The 7418-nt window shown below is 39.6% G+C and overlaps 1 long non-coding RNA gene across 1 annotated transcript; it reads left to right on the top strand.

Moving 5' to 3' along the window:
* The first annotated feature begins 3146 nt into the window (after window positions 1–3146).
* On the top strand, window positions 3147–5183 carry LOC144984648 (uncharacterized). Its single transcript, XR_013648471.1, has 4 exons — window positions 3147–3655; window positions 3751–3954; window positions 4576–4699; window positions 4873–5183. It is a non-coding gene; the product is annotated as an uncharacterized LOC144984648 (long non-coding RNA).
* Window positions 5184–7418: the final 2235 nt, after the last annotated feature.

Here is a 7418-nt window from a genome sequence, read left to right as displayed (position 1 = left end):
ATCTGTTGTTAAACGTCTTCAAACCAACGAACACACATCAAACTGTTTTTAGATACTCTAACTTAACTTTTATTGCATCTTTTAGAAAAAAAACAGCTGCAGTTTCCAGCTTTTTCTGCAACAATTTTCTCAAAAATGCATGTGAGATTGTGGAGGGACTGTAGATCAATACAGACTATGAGTTTCTCCTTGTTTTTTTTAAATTTTTGGATGCTGGTGTGCCGCGGGATTTTTTTTAAGGTTAAAGTGTGCCGCGGCTCAGAAAAGGTTGAAAAACACTGCTCTAAATGACTCTCACCAAATCAGTGATAACTCTCCAAGTTCAGCTGCAACTGAAGGACCCAGTGTAATTCCAGGAAAAGATCAGGAAGACGTGACTTACTCCAGCATCATTTTTAAGACCAAAAGGAACAGCAAGGCAGGAAGAAAATATGGAGACGTTAGCACCTGTGAGACAGAGGAAAGGTTTGTGGTCGAGGGAAATTTGTATACAAAGGTTCAATTTAAAAGCAAGACTGATAAGATGGCATAGAAACAAAGGAGATGTTAGGCCTGGAGTAGAACACTCCTCTGATACACAGGAGAAGTTGATAGAAAAAAACACACCATTAACCTCCGTTTTATTTGCTTTAGATCAAGATGGTTTCAACAAGCATCAGTTTTAACTTGATCAAAAGCTGGAAATATTAAAGAATTTCCTGCAAAGAAACATTATTTTTTAATTATTGCCAAAGTAACTCCAAAAAAGTGTTTATCATCTTAATAATAAACAGAAGACATGTTTTCTGAAGATTTTGAGTCTAAATTTAAAATTAATGGCAATGTCATTATTAGAAAGCACGCGGCACAGTGGTGCAGTGGTTAGCACCCTCTCTCCACAGTGAGAAGGCCCTGTTTTTTTTACTGCAGACTCCATGAATTAACTGTTTAAACTGTGGAGGTGAACATGGGTTCTATTATATTTTCTACATTCTTTTTATTATGCATTTAATGGATTCTATTTATGAATGTATATTGTATTGCAGAAATATGCTTGATTCCTGCCTTCAGTAGCAGATAATATGTGCTGAGGTCACCAGAAGGCCTGTTTTTGACTTGAGGTCTCTGTTTTCTTTCTGTACTGGAGTGTTTATGGAGCAAAACACAACAGTCTGATGATGTATGTTTGTATGTTTTCATCTTGTCTTACTGAATAATAAACTAAAACCTTTTTTGCCTTGAGGACAGAGAGAGCGGACAGCAACAAAGCCTAACAGGTCGTGTTTCTCCACCTCTTCCCTTTTGCAAAAGGTTCATGCAGACTCTTGTGTGTCTTTTTGTTTCCCTAACTGCACTTTTCCTTTTTGGTCGTCCTAAACCATCCAAATCTGCAAAGGCTGGACAAGATGGCAACAAAACCTATAACTCAATAAATTAGAGTATTCAGCTGCATGATGTTTTTTATTTTTTCAAGATACATTCTTAAAAAAAAGTTGTTTTTTGCCCTCCTTTCTGTCCTGATCCTCTGCTCCTTTATCAGAAAAGATAAAAAGGGAATATGCATCACTAAAGAAAGACCTCAGGTTCATTTGAATCAATCCAGAACTGAACCGATTTAATGTGATCAGATGTTAGAATCCTCTAACTGAAGCTGCATGCAGCGTGACAAGACTTCATTTTTTAGGAACCATTTTTGCAGACAAGCTGTGAAGAAGATGCTTCTGTGACATCAGCTCTCAAATGTGTGAAGTTGAGGTTTTTACACTTGTGACATACTCTTTAGGAGTTATTTTTGTAAATTTGAAGTTGTTGAATTTATGATTTTTGCAGGAGTCTTTGCTCTTTTATTATTTTTAGAAGATAGAATTAGGCTTGAAAAGCTCTTGCTCTTGTAAATAAATTTGTTTCATTTTGATGTTAAGTTTGTTGAAAATGTTTTAGGCATTTTAAACGTTTCTATGTTCAGACCAGTGAAAATTATTTAGTATTATATGACTAACAGTTTTTATTTCTTGCATTTTTTTCAGCAGTACGTACTCATTTTTATCATTTTTCTTCTGTGGATTTTATGTTTATTGTCCCATTTTTACTATTTGGCAAACATTTCTGTATTTTAACGTAACATTTTATGCCAAAACATGCAGGAATATAATAAACAATATTGACTTTCAAAGGCATTGTTGCAACAAATGTTTTGGAAAAAGAACATCTTTATGTTCGTTTATACATAAGTTTCGTATGTTTTCTTAAAACAAATGACTAATTATTTAACTAATGTTTTCAAACCGGATCAGCTTTTTTTTGACAACCACGAAGCTTTAACAAGAAATTTCTAGACTCGATTCTTTTCTATGTCTTTGGTAACCAGGTTAAAGTCAGTTTGCCACAGACTAGAGGCTTTGACTGAATCTTGTTTGACCATTCCCTGCTCCTTTAAGGTAGAGAGTAAATATGAAAAACATCTCAACAACAAATGTGAAGCAGAATGGGAAAGTACATAAGAGGTGAATGAGAAGAAGAAGAGAAATCTAAAACTAAAGACATGATAGGAGACATGCTGGGCCGGTCCTGGTCTTCCGTGGGCCCTTAGCAAAATTTAAATTGTTGGCCCTCTAACTGTTATTGTAATATAAATGAGGTGTCTCTATTAATAAGTTTTGTGAATGTATTATTGTTGCTGTCAAAGAACTGAATACAGAATATGGCCTGCATATTGGATGCACATTTAGTGGTGCCAAACCATCTTCCTCCCAGATGTTCCTACCTCACCGACTGGCTCCATCAGTTCTGGTGGTGAGGGAGGGAACTTAGTGATTCTGACGTACTCGGTTCCAGCTTCCTGTCTGCCTCATCAGAACAGCAGGAATCCAATGTGAGTATTTGCTTCAGTTTCACACTCATGAGTGTTGACCACACTGTATCAGTGTGGTCAACAGTCTTTGTGGTCCCCTGCTTTTCATGTAGTCAAAAGTTGCATTTACTCTGAAACAACTTTAAGAAAAAATATCAAAGAACAATGAGTGGAAAATGATGACGGCATAAAAAACAAACCCAAAAAACTACAGTCACACAAGCAATGGCTCATTGAAAGTAACAGACACATGAGTTGCAGAACATCTGGTTCAGCTCCAATAAATGCTGCAGGGCACGAGTGAAGACTCACATCCTATAAAATCACACTATTCCTGTTTGATCTCAATTTATGATCTAGTAACTGTTGTCAATTCAAAAACACTAAAAGGTATTTCAGTTAATCGATTTATATTGGTTTGATAAATTAATATATTTTCCACATGAATTTACTTTTTGTTGGATTTCAGATCAAGTAGACCCACTCTTGGTATGGCTCACGACCTCTACTGCTGTTTTACTACTGCTGGTATGTTCTCTACTTCTAGTTATCTGGTAAGTGAGCAGTTTCACTTAAGTTAGCATCATATATTATTTTTATGATACATGCATCTAAGGTCTAAATGTTGGTTTTGTTGGACGATTAATCAATAAAATAAAAGTAAAAACAGTTCATTTGTTTCTCATTCTTTGGACAGTACATGAAAGTATCCATTGATGATGGACCTTCGGTTGTATTTTTCCGGTTTGTCATTCCAAGCATCAACTCACAGCTGAAACTGACACGGCTGCTTCAGGTCAGCTTCTCATGAGGGCCGAGAATAAGGTAGTTTGACTTGGAGTTGTTGAAGCAGTTATTAGCAGTTAGAGATTAAAATGCATTTAAAGCTTAATGTACTTTCCTTTTTTTATGTCTAAAAGGGTAACCATGGAAACGGATAATGACACCTATAATAATGTTGATGAGCAGAGACAGGAGGCGGCTGCTCGCTCTGCTGCAGTTTCGCAACACGACATAAAACTGTCAGAGAGAAATGCAGTTTACTCCAAAAAGATCCATCCATTCAGCTCCTGATTACTCTGTATGGGATGTTTAAACATTTTGTTTCTTTTTATTAATTTGAGGTTAGTCAGTCCACTTTTCCATATTTTATGTTAAGTTTGCAATTAATTGGTTTGTTTTTGACTGGCTTTTGAGTTTCTTTTTTAGATGCAAAACAAAAAACTTATCTTGAAATCTTGAAAGACTTCCTGTCTATGTCGACTTCTCAGTAAAATTGTGAAACTCTTCACTTGAAAACCAGACATCTTATTACTGGTTTGGCAGCATGTCAGCATAGCGCCCTCTAGTGTCATTTCTAACTGAAAACAGTAAATGTGTCACGTGAAACTATAACATCCTACTTTCTAGCAGCCTCACCTGAAAGGATTTTTTAGAAAAGTTGTGTTAAGTTAACTTTTTTCAAAATATTATTACATTTTTTATTACATCTTGGAGTTTTTTTCAACTCATAATTACAGAAAATATTTTTACAGTAAGATGTTAATAACAATAGTTCTGAGAAGCAAGACTCTTAGAGGTGACTTCCTCGTTTTGATCCAAATTTTTGTCAATTCTTAAAATATCTTTTCAATGTTAAGGAAGTTTACCCATTTTGAAAATCTTGACATGTTGGAAAAAAAAAAACCACATAAAAGGCTGTAGATCAGTAGAAGCCTTGGTGACTCTAATGAACTTGTCTCCAGCTTCCTGTCTGACATGGACGCCCAAATGAGCGAACAGTCAGGAGACAAAACACAACCAACACTGCAGATGAAGAAATGCCAGAGCATCATAAATTGAATCCTGATCATTCTGATAAACTGGAAAGTAATTATCCTTTATTATGGACGTATGCATGTGCAACTCTGACAGCAGAGGTCAAAGCTAAGTTCTCATTTTTCTTTGAGATGAATTCAAAAACTGATAAAAATGTATTGAATTCTTAAATTATACCACCCTGGAAATCACACAAACAACCTCAACCTGTTTCTTCCTCCCAGATGTTCCTCCTTCACCGACTCTGACTCCACCAGCTCTGGAAGGGAAGGAGGGAACCTCAGTGAGTCTGACGTGCTCGGCTCCAGCTTCCTGTCTGCTTCATCCTCCAACTCTGACATGGACGCCCAAACTGGCCCACAGTCAGGAGACACTGAAGGAGAACCAGGACCAAACCAAAGTCCAGATCTCTGTTCTTAACTTCACTGCTTCACACCTCCATCATGGAAAGAGAATAACATGCACAGCTGTCTACTGGAAACATGGAGGCTCTTATGTGTCTTTGAACTCACATGTTTGTGTGATTTAAATATTATTTAACTGATATAAACTTAAATATTATGTTGCATTTTAACTAAAAAAAATATTATAAAACTGTTTTAAAAAATCTTCTTTAGATTCCCCTAAAGCAGGGGTCGGGAACCTATGGCTCGCGAGCCATATATGGCTCTTTTGATGGTCACATGTGGCTCGCAGACAAATCTTTAATTATAGTTTTTTTTTTTTCATTAGACCAGTCCTTCTCGGGCGCGATGCGATGCCAGAGGCGTGCAGTAGTAGCAGTGCTTAGAGAGAGAAATCTGCGCCAGCGCTATCTTCTTCTTTCTCTTTCGGCTTTTCCCATCAGGGGTCGCCACAGCGAATCATCCTTTTCCACCTCACTCTATCATGGACATCTTCTACCTTAACATTAGCCAACTTCATGTCCTCTGTCAAGACATCCATGTATCTCCTCTTTGGCCGTCCTCTTGCCCTCCTGCCAGGCAGCTCCATCTCCAACATCCTTCTACCAATATATCCACTATCCCTCCTCTGAACATGTCCAAACCATCTCAGTCTGGCTTCTCTGACTTTGTCGCTAACACAGGCAACATGAGCCGTCCCTCTGATGTACTCGTTCCTTATCCTGTCTAACCTGGTCACTCCTAAGGAGAACCTCAACATCTTCATCTCCGCTACCTCCATCTCAGCCTCTTGTCTCTGTCTCACTGCTACCGTCTCTAACCCATAGAGCAGAGCTGGTCTCACCACTGTCTTGTACACCTTTCCTTTGAGTCTTGCTGACACTCTTCTGTCACACAACACTCCTGACACTTTCCTCCACCCGCTCCAACCTGCCTGCACTCGCCTCTTCACCTCTTTTCCACACTCCCCATCACACTGAACTGTTGACCCCAAGTACTTAAACTCCTGCACCTTCTTCACCTCAGCCCCCTGTAACCTAACGCTTCTACCTTGATCCCTCTCGTTCAGACACATGTATTCTGTCTTACTACGACTGACCTTCATGCCTCTTCTTTCCAGAGCAAACCTCCACCTCTCTAGCTGTTCCTCCACCTGCTCTCTACTCTCACTGCAAATTACGATGTCATCCGCAAACATCATTGTCCAGGGAGATTCCTGTCTTACCTCGTCTGTCAGCCTGTCCATCAGCATAGCAAACAAAAAAGGACTCAAGGCTGATCCTTGGTGTAGTCCCACTTCCACCTTGAACTCCTCTGTCTGACCTACAGCACATCTCACCACCGTCATACTTCTCTCATACATGTCCTGAACTACTCTGACATACTTCTCTGCCACTCCAGACGACCTCATACAGTACCACAGCTCCTCCCTCGGCACCCTGTCATACGCCTTCTCTAAATCTACGAACACACAATGCAGCTCCTTCTGACCTTCTCTGTACTTTTCCATCAACATTCTCAAAGCAAAAATGGCATCAGTGGTGCTCTTACGGGGCATGAAACCATACTGCTGCTCACAAATCTCCACCTTCTTCCTAAGCCTGGCTTCCACTACTCTTTCCCACAGCTTCATTGTGTGGCTCATCAACTTTATTCCTCTATAGTTGCTGCAGTTCTGCGTGTCACCCTTGTTCTTAAAGATCGGAACCAGAACGCTTCTCCTCCATTCCTCAGGCATCTTCTCACTCTCTAGAATCCTATTGAAAAAACTCGTTAGAAATTCCACTGCTGTCTCTCCTAAGCACTTCCATACCTCCACAGGTACGTCATCAGGACCAACGGCCTTTCCGCTCTTCATCCTTTTCAGAGCCTTCCTAACCTCATCCTTTCCAATCTCTGCTACTTCCTGCTCCACAACAACCACATCTTCCTCCCTTCTTTCCCTGTCATTTTCCACGTTCATCAGCTCCTCAAAATACTCCTTCCATCTTTTCTGTACACTCTCCTGGGTTGTTAGCACCTTTCCATCTCTGTCCTTAATCACCCTTATCTGTTGCACGTCCTTCCCATCTCTGTCTCTCTGTCTGGCTAGCCTGTACAAGTCCTTCTCTCCTTCCTTTGTGTCTAACCTGTCATATAGCTCATCGTAAGCTTTCTGTTTGGCCTTTGCCACCTCTCTCTTCACTCTACGCTGCGCTTCCTTGTACTCCTGTCTACCTTCCTCAGTCCTTTCTACATCCCACTTCCTTTTAGCCAACCTCTTCCTCTGGACGCATTCCTGTACTTCCTCATTCCACCACCAAGTCTCTTTACCGTCTTTCCTCTTTCCAGATGACACACCTAGCACCTTCCTACCTGTTTCCCTG

This window comes from Oryzias latipes, chromosome 16, assembly GCF_053564925.1.
Source record: "Oryzias latipes strain Hd-rR chromosome 16, Olatipes_Hd-rR_3.1".
In the NCBI taxonomy this organism is placed as follows: Eukaryota; Metazoa; Chordata; class Actinopteri; order Beloniformes; family Adrianichthyidae; genus Oryzias; species Oryzias latipes.
This window is presented reverse-complemented; position numbering and strand designations above follow the sequence as displayed.